The sequence below is a fragment of the Ambystoma mexicanum genome, chromosome 5q (assembly GCF_040938575.1).
Source record: "Ambystoma mexicanum isolate Mex_15411 chromosome 5q, UKY_AmexF1_1, whole genome shotgun sequence".
Classification (NCBI taxonomy): Eukaryota; Metazoa; Chordata; class Amphibia; order Caudata; family Ambystomatidae; genus Ambystoma; species Ambystoma mexicanum.
In genome coordinates, this window is record NC_090933.1 from 254250229 (window position 1) to 254262046 (window position 11818).

Here is an 11818-nt window from a genome sequence, read left to right on the forward strand (position 1 = left end):
AGGGGATTTTGGTACACATTCATTCCGGATGGGCGCAGCATCTGAGGGTAGTAGGCTGGGTTTTTCGGAGGATAAGGTGAAAAGTTTGGGGCGTTGGAGGTCCGGGAGATACAAGGGGTATGTCAGGGAGTTTGATAAAGGGGGATTTTGAAGGAAGGTGGCAGAGGACCTGGTTGACAACAGCGTTTGGTAGAATGTATTGATTTGTAGTAATTTTTGTAATTTCTTTTTCAGATGCTGTGCGAAAGGAGGGGGAGTTGGCGCAAGTGTGGATTGTCGGCCATTCAATTGTTAAGTGGGCAGGGAAAGAAGCGGAGAAAAGGGTCCTTGGTAGGCAACTGGGGTGTAGCTATAAGGATGTGGTGGTAAGATGGCATGGGCTAGGGGGTCTGCGCTGGGACCAGTTGCTTCCTATGTTGGCTGGGTTGAGGGAATGCTATGGGGCTCCAGAGGTGTTGATTATTCATTCTGGGGAGAATGACCTGGTAAGGGATACGGGGGTGGCTTTGCTAAGGAAAATGAAAAGGGATTTAGTCTGGGTGTGTGAAATGTGGCCTCAAGCAGCTGTAGTGTGGACTAAGTTGTTGCCGCGGAGAGTGTGGAGGGGTGCGAGAAGTGAGGGGGCGATAGAGCGGGCTAGGAAAGGGATCAACAGAGAGATGGTTAAGTTTTGTGCCTCAGTGGCGGTACAGGTTATGGAACATAAGGAAATAGTGTATGAAGGGTACAGGTTATGGAACATAAGGAAATAGTGTATGAAGGTTTCATGATCTTTAGAGAGGATGGGGTACACTTGTCGATTTATGGGAATAATCATTATCTGGCGGACCTGGGCTTTTGGCTGGGAGATTGGTTAAAGAGTTGGAGGTAAAGGAAAGTGGTGGGGGGGGCAGAATGAACACCTCGGGGGAGGGTTTTTCTGGTGCCGGGGGCATGGCCCCTTTTGATGTGGGGGGAGGGAAGCACAATGGGGGAATGACACGGGAAAGTATGGGGTGGTGCTGTTTGCACAAGCGGGCCACCCCAGGGGAACAGGTATTGAGCCGGAGGGGCATGGCCCCGGGGAGAAAGCAGGATGCCTGGAAAAGGGGAAGGAGACTGTAGGGTCCAAGGGACAGTTAGGGAGGAGATGGCTTTATTTAATTATTTAATTGTTGGGGGAAAATGAAAATGTTTAATTAGTTAATTGGTTGTTTAAATATTTCTTTAGTTTGTAAGGCCATGGAGCCAGGTAAGCGTTTAATTGTAAGCTTTGGCCTGTCACATTAAAGCGACCTTTTCCACTTTTAAATGAGTCTCGGTTTTTGTGCAGTAAGCCAAAAAGTGCCAGCAGAAGTTCCTTAGCAGTGATGCCCACAACGGCCGAGGGGGGTGATTTTTGGGGAAGGCTGGAGGAGGGGGGGCAGAGGGAAATGCGTCACGTCAGCACCGGAAGTAGGGTCGTGTTTGCTGACCCATATTTAAGGGCTCACAGGTCAAGGAGGTGCTGCGCCCTCTATGATTGTGCTCCTCGCTAAAGTTTGATCGGCGTCCGGGTTTCGCGCGTGTCCATTCGAAGAGTGTGACTGGGTAAGTAAAGAAGGGAGATGGAGAGTTCCCCACGCGGCGCTGCCAAAACAGGCTGTGCCTCGTGCGTCCAGTCTCTCCCTCCATCCATGGCTCTCATAACCACCCACCTCTACCGCCGCCACTTGCACGGTGCTTTGCCCTCCTGCTTGCACCCCCAACCCTCTTACGCGCCAGGTGCGTTTCTTGCTTTTCGGTGCATAAAAGATGATGTTGCGTTAAGTGAGTTCCACGCTATGCCGATTCTCCTGTGTGCATTGAAGCCTGTTGGCAATACCGCGAGCACAAATGTTTTTTACGCGGTATGAGGCGGATGCACGTTTGGGTCCCACCTCCGGGGAGTCTGGGGACCGGGTCCACTCCATTTTGGAGTTCCCTTTATCTTAGTGTTCCGCGAGTATCTCGCTGTTTCCTAGTTAACAACATCCTCCTTTTGTAGTGGGAAGGCGTGCGGGTGCCCGGCGCGAGTGAGGTGTGTGTCTGGGATTGTAAAGGCTATACATCCGAGCATCTCGGGTGAGCGGTTACACGGGTATTCGGATACCGCATCCGTTGAGTCTTGTGTGGGAGGGACGGGGGCTCTGGTGGCGCGCGGTGTTTAGAGCATGGTTCACAGCGATGGTGGCTGGAGTTCGCGCCGCTGGGTGGGCCGGACACTTTAATATGGAAAATGCTTAAAAGTTCATGAATATGGATGGGCAGCCCAGTAGTGATGATTTCCCTGTACAACTTCATGAGAGACTTGTTCTGCCCTTTGGCATTGGCCCTTAGCTCAATGGACCATAACCATGCAGCCTTTTTCTTGTCGGGGCGTAGTTAATGAAAACAGCAACAGGACACAGGCTTTGCACTCTGTACTAGCAGCCTTACAGAGAGTAGGTGGCGGTTCCAGGAAAGGCAGCGCCGCGCTCATCAAAGCCGCATTTTCATATTAATGTAGCCCAGTTTCCTGTTGCGTTTCCCCCCTAAATTTCGCTGCTGGCGTTTTCATATGCAGTGATTCACAGGTCTAGAACGGGCTGTTTGTTTCTCTTTTGTGACACAGTTAGAATAGTAACCAAGGGGGAGTTGATGATATAATGTGATGCAAATTGTGCATTTGGAAGAATGTTTATTCAGCAACACTGGTCGGAATTACTAGTGGTTCTACAAACAAAGGCCAGGTTACTGCAGGATGGATGATACATTATTTGCTGGCCAATGGCGGTTTCCAATTAACTTCAGCTGACCTATGTATAAACTTTTCGTTGCCGGTGTCAACGCAATCGAGTTAGTTCAGTGGGTTAGGGCACTAGTGTGATGTGGGTGCTTTCGGGCAAAACTACCGACTCCTGGTCCGATTTTAAGATCGCTGCTTGGGCAGGGTTCCACTGGCAGGGAGGACGTGGTTACGTACAATGTACCGGGTATTGTACTATTTACAGCAGTCCCAGAGAAATCCACTGTGCGTTTCAGTTCCTACCGCCTATGAGATAGCTCAGACAGTAAAGGCACCTGCAAACGTGATGTCGGTAGCGTACAGGTCCTAGACCCAGTCCGGATATTATGGTGCTGCTCGGGAAGGTACCAGTGGTGGGGACCTTGTTCTATTACATCCCATATGTAGTGAAGGAGCCTGGTTGGTCGGGCGAATGCTGCCGAAATGTGCACAATTTAAATGATTTAAGTTAAGAGGGGGTGTCACGGGATCACAGCCCCTCTTTTTCGAGCTCTAAGGAAGTTTGCATATTAGCTACCGCTATAGCTGAGGGCGGAGAATGGGAAATGTTCCGAATGAAATGCGGGGTGGGTGGGAGTTTGGCGAGCTTGAAAGTAAAGCAGAACCCTTACATGGGGTAATGTCCCTTGTAATGGGGGTCATTAGTGGCCAATAGTTGAGGGGTACTGTGTGGCCAGCTGCAGGGCTTGCAAGGCAGTCCATTGAAAGCCAAGCCATCGGCGTGTGAGCGAGCATTGAGGGGTGGTCGTTGGGATCAAGGTCCTTATTAGAGGATCGTCGCGCAGGCAGTGATGGTTATGTGCCGCCCACCGCAGCTTTTATTGTGCTATGGAGTGATGGCTCAAATATGCGTTCTTCTCCTGATTACAGGCTGGGAATTTGCACGCACCGAAGCCGACGGGGGAAATCGCATTGAGGAGTTTGAGCGCCAGACAGAGGTACAGTGGGGTTACTAAGGGGGGGCAGGAGGGGTTACCCGTTCATCTCTGGTTGCGAAGGTGAGCGCTCATGGAAATGGTTTTGAATTTTGCCCCTCTCTCGCCATTGCCTCTGTAGGGGTCAGAATGTTTGAGCCAGGAAGCCCGTGCCTCGAGCTGGATGAGATGAAGGTCGAGGGAGTGTTGATTGAGAAGGAATGCGGTGCAGCCCCATCAGCGGGCGTAATGGATTGCAGTTTTTGGGCGAGATTCTCGTCCATTGCCAAAGAAGGGGGTTGGGAAATGGCAATGCGAAAGATGGGGTGCCCCACGTCTGAGCGGTCGGGAGACCTAACTAAAGACGTGGTTGTCGTGAGCCCCGATTCTAGTGCTGAGTCGCAGACGTCATTGGGGGGGGGGGGTGGAGGTCAATGTTCCACGGAAAAGACAGGCGAAATTGAGTGGCGGTCCCTGGGCTCCGAAGACTAAAAAGGAGCTGGAGGATGAACTGGTGGCATTACCAGTGCTTGTAGGCTGTACGAAAGAACTGGTACCCACCCGCCCTGCGTCCCAGGGGCTGCCCAATAAGCCCTCTACTTTGAACTGCTCTGTGTCCAATGAGGTCATTTCACGAAGAGCGGGCGGGGTATCATCGGGCGGTGCTACTGCTGTGTGTGAGTTGGAAGGGGTGTTGAGCAAGAAAGTGGATATGATCATTGGGTTTTTGCGGGGGGAAAATGCATTGCCAGAAGCAGGGGCTGGGTCCAGGGGCTCGCCTGTAAGGCAACAGGGTGGAGTGTGCTCCAGTTCAAGTGGAGTGATGAGCAGGATATGGGCTGGACGTGCACAGGGCTCATGTAAGGGCTCGAGTGAAGGGGTGAATAATTGCTTCCCCGGTGTTATCGCAGGGGGGTCAGCATTGGTGGGGAGTCTGTTCCGGCAGGCAGATGGGCTGAGTAGTAGAGTTGAGGATAGGTTCCCTACAGTAACTGAGTGTGATGACCTGTGCTGGCACATACCTGAGTGTGTGAAGGAGGATATACGGAATAGGGTATTCATTGACATATTTACCCTGCTTGAGCATGAAAAGAGAGGATATGATACACTCCAAGATAACCCATACCGGGAGACAGTGAAGGCTAGGAAAAGGATAAGGCCTGAGGAGAACTTGTTGAATTGGTTAGAGGCATTTAAAATTATGGCTCAGATTATTATCCAGAAACAGCCCCATCAGGGCCCTGCTCTGTACAGCTACATGGAATGCGTTATCAGGGAACAGAGAAGGTTTGGGGGGTCATTGTGGCTCCAGAAAGACCTATGTTTTCGCAGAAGGTTAGAAAGCAACCCACTCTTGAGGTGGGATGACAAACCAGTGGAGGAATGGCTGGACCTTTAGATATATTATATATTATCTGGAGGAGTGAGGCCTAATTCTGTGGTATTTTGTTGTGGTATAGTATCTTTTGTGATAGTTTATCGGTAGATTCCCTTTTACAGTGGTAAGACTCTCCTCGGAAAATAGTCTAACAAATGTCCTTTTTCTACCAGGGTTATTCACTCGAACTTAATTCTGGACTTGGTACACTCAGTATCTAAGGGTATTTCCACCTCTCAGCATCTTATGTACGATGCCAATGTATGCTCTTAACAGCCAAAGTGCAAAATATATATCACATTGTAAGCAACCGATTGTACACACATGTCAGGCACTCCTAAGACTCACTTATTAGGAAAAAACCTACTTCAGATTTCACCACATGTGGTAAGATGAATTACCACCTATGGTAAATAAGTCTAGCCACTCTGACTTCAGCCATGTCATGTAATGAAAACACAACACGTTTGTTTCCAACTTTCTGAATCTTATTATTACATAAAAACTTAGTTGTTCAGACAAGTACATTAGGCGATACACACCACGTGTACATAAGAATGCAAAACGCTTTTCATTAGTGTTCACACGCAGGGGCGTTGCTAGGGGGGGGGGCTAAGGGGGCTATAGCCCCTGATCTTTCGGTTGTAGCCCCTGATAGAATCTCAGGAGCTACAGCCAAAAGACTAGCTAGCCCCCAGTCCCAACGGTTCCAACATCAGCTTAGCCACGGGTCTTTTCCAGACCTACCAACTCCCCTGTTCACACGTATTAACAGAACTGGCTGTATACAGTCTTACCATACAACCTTGGCTGCGAGGAAGCTGGAAAGAACCGCAATTTGTGTGAGAAAAAAAATAAGTGCCTTAATGAACATTGCTCTGCTGAACATTTGAAAACGCCTATCAATAAAATATTAATATCTGCTTCCCTATCTGACTGCTTGTCATGCACACAGCAATTTCCTCACTTGTGACCTATATTACCTAAAGGATGCAATTTTCTTTGCTTGACTGGAACTGGAGAAATTGCCCCCTGTCTATCTGCACACAGATAAGGACTGCCACAACCTCAGGAAGCCTGCCAGCATTGGACACTGCCTGCTGCCCATCTCAGTTTAGCATTCAGAAAGGTCTTTGCCTGTCTCTCCCAGGAGGTTTCTGAATGTCTGCCTCCCTACACCCACTCAGTCCCTTTTATGACCTCTCGCTGCCACTCAAAAAGAACTATCTCCCATCTAGATCATGTCCACATCATCCAACCTGCTCAGTGTGTTTTCCCATTGAAAATAACTGTCCTACTGTACAACAATGTTAGATCTCTTCCTTTTGCTTCCCTTCACTTCCCGATGTAACAATGGTATGTGTTTAGCTCCTAAATGTAAGACTTTCTATGGCTGGGATCAACATACGAGTTTGGGGGGTGGTGTCCTCTGTGCCCCATGCCCCATTGATTAGGTGTCATGTTGTTCCTTGCCTGGGTTTGGGCTGATTCAAGTGGCCTTTTAGCAGATTTTACCTTAATTATTGCTGGTGTGGGTTCTTTAGATTTTGATTTTTTCTTTATTCTTACGCCCTTCCTCTCTCTGACCATGGATTACTTCATATAGTTTGGTCCCCTGTATTATTATCCATTCTAGTGATTTTTTATTTTTGTATTTTTTTTTTTGCTGTCAAATTCATGGATTAATTAGGATACAATTTCTTTTTGGAGTCCATAAAAGTATGCAGAATTGGGATTAAAGGCCACATATATCGACTGTTAAAGTGAAACTTGATGTCTAACCTCTTTCTCAAAGTCCGCCATGACACATTTTCCTGTTCATTGAGACCCCGAATAACACTAGCAGCTGCTGAATCAAGCGTGAAGTGAGAGTACTGTCTATACTGTTCCCTAGGTAACTGGAGGGCTTTAACTATATCATGGATTGTTTCTTAACGGTCTTCCATGCAACAATCGCTTCCCTTTTTGAATGGTTTAATCAAAGTTTTGATCAACTTCGTGATTTTGATAGGGCTACATGGTGCATTTTGGTGTGTGTGCTCTGTCCTTCTTGTCATTCTCTTCCAACAATTTAACTATTTCCTGTTCCCCAGCGCAGAATTACTTATCCTTCTCCGTGTTATGCTGTTTGTAATTCTGAAATGGCACTGTCTTTGTCTTGTTTTATTGCATCTAAAATCCCTTTTAGTGTATTAATTCTTGCTCACTCTCACTAAATTGTTTCTCTTTTTGAGCCAATTGAGTAGCTGTTGTGTGATTCAAATGAGCACACAGTGCTGAATCACTTCAAAGCACTATATTTTTTTAGTGCACAGTGTAGCTATGCCTATAACGCTCAGTAACTGTTTTACATTTTCCGCATTTTCCATGGCCAATGCACATATTCTCTGGAGGAGGGAGGAACTAAATGTAGGTGAAGCACATCACTCTGGGACACAAATAATCAATATTAAGGAACAGATAAGTTTGGGTGGGGTAGTGTGACTCCTGAGAGACCAGTGTTTTTGCAAAAGGTTGGAAAGCAACCCACTCATGAAGTGGGATCACAAACAGGTGGATGAATGGCTGGACCCTAGAATGGTGGCATCAGAGAACTTGTTCAACAGGGGAGCCGACATCACAGGCTCCACGGCAGGGAACACTCAGCCATCCCTCCCATTGGTCAGGCACGGACAGGGAACCGATTTAGATGGGCAGGGCAGAGTACCTTCTGCGAACTGGGGGATGGGGTTGAGCGGCACCATCCCAGCTGCTGAGGGATCTTGGGGTTTGACAGCACCAACAGGGGTGCAGAGGGCTCCCACCTCAGGTCAGCCAGGAGGTTTCATAGGGAAGGGCCTTTCCAAGTTCGCTTTGGGGTGGCCAGGTGCCGGGGTTGTCCTTCCGCGATGAAAAGTCCCGTGACGAAAAGTCCTGCGGCAAAATAACGTAGAACTGTTTTTTTTTTGTGGCAAACGCTGGCATACACATAACTAACCCAGCCAGCACGTCGGGAGCAAGGCAGCTGAATGGGAATGAGGGGACAAGACCTAGTGTTCCACAGAATGTGGATGGAAGTTACTAGTGCAGACAGGGTACGGGCAAGGTGGTACAGGGATATGATTATGGCTCAGGACAGTGGGTGTTGAAGAATAAGATGGACATTTTGACCAATGGGTTTACAGTGGTATTTGAGATTCCTTATAAGTGCCCTTTCGGGGCACTTTCAGCTAGGAACTTGAAATCAGTGGAGGAATTTCCTGAGTGGTAAAGGAAAAGATTGAGAAGGAGAGATTATTAGGGCAAGTAGCGGGTCGATTTGGGGGCACCTCCAATGGACAACCTCATAAATCTCCACTGGGGGTGGTACCGAAGGAGGGGGGCAAATATCATTTGATTCCCAATTTGTCTCACCCAATAGGGGATTCAGATAATGACTGGGTGTAAGAAAGGGCTTGTTCAGTGAGCCATGCTTATTTTGCACAGGCAATCAGCCTGGCTAGGAAGGCAGGATGGGGGCTTTGCTAGCGAAGGTAGACATTGAATCTTGTTTTTAGGCTGCTGTCAGCCAGTTTTCACTTGTTCGGTTTTCAGAATACTGTAAAAAATGTGCGTGGACCAATGCATGCCAATGGGTTGTAGTATTTCCTGTGCCTATTTTGAAGCTTTTAGCTCCTTTCTAGAATGGGCGTTAAACGAGTTGGATGATAATGGAGGGAAGACCCATGACTTGGATGATTTTGTTGGTTCATTGGGGAAGGAGGAGCTGACATTTGCTCCTCATTTCTGAGCAAATTCTTTAACCTGGCAGAAGAGTTGGGGGCCGTGGGGGGGTGCAGCTGGCAGCAGAAAAGATGCAGGGTCCCTGCATGAGATTGACTTATCTTGGCATAGAGCTAGAGGCAGTGGAGGGGTTTGTTGCATGCCTCAGGAGATAAGGGAATTTACTAATGATATAATTGGCATGTTAGCCAGCAGCAAGGTTTCGTTAAAAACGATTCAAGCATTACTGGGTCATTTAAATTTCGCAAGTGGTTATTCCTGCGGACAGGGCGTTCGCCAGCCGTCTGGCGTTAGCTATGGTCGGGGTCACGATTGTGAAGGAGAGCAACAGCAATTCTTTTCGTCCAGCAGGGCTTCAAGGTCAAACATCAGTTTCACTCCAGTTGCTCTTCGTAGTTTGGACTTCAGCTCTGAACACTTCTGAACATGATTCCTAGCAGTGAAAGGTCCCCAGATATACTGTTGATCTCCCATTCATTCCGCTGGGTCACACTTAAGCATCCAATCACTACGAAGGGCATTCATGCAGGTAGGCAGGCAATCAATCAGGTGCATAGTGCATTCAGGCCATTCACTTCTCTCCAGACCCTCGCAACAAGTTATGTGTATTGGGGCAAGTACCCAGCCATTCAACACTCCACACTGCATTCATACCAGTTTCGGGCGGGGCTGTCTCAGTCATTGTGTCAAACACCAGATGCTAGACATCCACAACTCAGAAGGCGTATTCGTCACAAATTCTATTAATCCAGGTCCCACCCACAGGCGTACCCACAACATACCGGTCGCTGAGAAGGCTCCAGCCAGTCTGGTTGGCACTTCCCCACACTACCATATATGGAACTTCCACCCAAAGCCAGTCAGGGGGAAGGGACAGAGGCAGGGCTTCCCGGGACTTCCGGAAGATCAAGGTAACAGGCGATGGAAGGCAAGGGACCACGGGGGCCATCTTGTCTCCATCAGGAATCTACCGATTCCAATGACAGGGCCTGGGCATCCCAAAATGGAGGACGCTCAGGGCACCAGTTAATTCAGCACGTAGCTGCTACCAGCCTGTACCCTGCTCTGTGGGCCGTGCACAGGTGCCCAAAAACATACACTAGGGGCACAGGGATGCACCCCTACCCATGGGTGCCATAAGGGTATCCCATGGGTCTGTTCACCAAGCCAAAAGAGAGATCTGCACTGCCAGGAGTCCCACATGAACTCCTGCGCAGAAAACACGACAGAACGCACGATAAAAAGCAGTAAAGGACAAGGATACGGAGGCCCTGTCCCTCCGATGCATTTCCAGCATCACACCCGTCCATTATAGCTCCCATATCTGATGTGTGCGGGTACAGTACTCTAGGCGCTTTCCAGACCGCTGCCGTACAGTTATTGAATGGTGCCCCATCATGAGCAGTGTTTACCATGGTAACACTAGAATACTCTGCTCTTGACCAAACGTCATCAGCCCTTTCCCCAAGGATAGGAATCAGGAGACCTTTAATGTCCCCTATAGATAAAGTGTTTCCTCCTGTCATTTTCTCCAATTCATGTATGCATTTCCCAGCACTGGATGTTAAACTTGGGAGTTTGCACCTTAAATTATCCTTATCCATCTGTGGCCAAGGTATATACTGTGGCCTAGCTCCTCCTTTCTCTAACAAAGGAAACTGCGAGATCCTAAACTCACATTTGTCCCCCATCATCTGTCTATCCATAGCAGGGACAATTGTTCTGCACCTCTTTCTTTCTAGCAGTGACCTTAACCTGCTCACATAAGGTGGCAAGCTCCCCCTCTCACTATGGGATCGCTCTCTAGTTGGATCTACCTCCGTCAATGATCCTGACGTCCGAGATATAGGTAATTATAGATCCGACCATCTTACTTCCAACCATCTTACTTCCTTATCCATTGAAAAACACCCTTCAGGACAACATGCGTTACCGTACTCCTCTCCATGGAGGGTTTCTCTGTCCTAGTCTGACATAACCTGTCCCCAATCGTCTGACTTCTCTCATCTTCGTCTCTATTCAGAGTCAGTCTATCTAAAGACAGCTCCTTGGGCTCAAAACTGCATGCGCCTCCCTCTTTATCATACAACTGTGTACTCTCAAGTCGATCATTTTTACCCCTCCTTGCAGCAGTTTCTTAGTCCTCATATTATGATAGAATTTATCGATTGCATTCCCCAATGCTTCCAGAGTCAAACTCATTCTCTAGATTTGCACTAGACGGACCTGCTACTGGCTCATGTGCTGGGAAGCACTCTTCTATGTCCTCCCATACCTCTACTGGATTAGGATCCATCACTTCCTTTTCCATACGATCAATGACGTGTGCTCTCTGCCTTCTCTTTCGTACTAGTTCATCATCAAATTCTCTTTGCTTCCTCTCTTACTCTTTCTTACTCTTTTTTTCATATCTCTCCTCTCATTTGCCCTTCATATCTCTTCATCTATATGTCTTTGTATTATTGTATCCCTTAATTCCTGTTCCTCCAATTCCTCTCCTTTTCTTTCTAGGCTTTCTCATTCTTCGATTGCCCTCTCCTCGTGGATCTGTGTCCTTGTGGCATGAGATATGTCTTCATTGATTGCAGTCTTTATGGCCTGCATCTCAAGCCTCAGGCCACTCTGTGTGCCTGAGCATTTGCATGCAGGGACTCCTGCAGGCACCTCAGTTCAGCCCGTCAGCCCTTGATATTGGCCTCCATGCGCAATTTTCTGGAGCGGCATGAGGACCGCCTGACCTGCAGCTGTTACTCTACCCAGGTCGCTGGTGGGGTCCCTATCTTGGCCATCTTATCTATGTCCTCTGAAATTTTGTCCAACACATTGCCATGTCAGATGCAGCCACGCAACATCTGCTGCTCCCACTCTTGTCTCCCCAGCCTGCACATGTCCACTGCGTGTGCGGGGCCCATGGGGCCTGATGCAAGGGACCATGCAAGTTGCGGTGGTGCCCCTGTCGTTTGCTGCCGGTCTGCAACC

At 48.4% G+C, this 11818-nt stretch overlaps 1 long non-coding RNA gene across 1 annotated transcript; it reads left to right on the top strand.

Annotated features, from left to right (window-relative positions):
* The first annotated feature begins 1442 nt into the window (after positions 1-1442).
* LOC138498570 (uncharacterized) lies at positions 1443-5948 on the top strand. The gene is made up of 3 exons (XR_011278755.1): positions 1443-1569; positions 3656-3723; positions 3842-5948. It is a non-coding gene; the product is annotated as an uncharacterized lncRNA (long non-coding RNA).
* The last annotated feature ends 5870 nt before the right edge of the window (positions 5949-11818 follow it).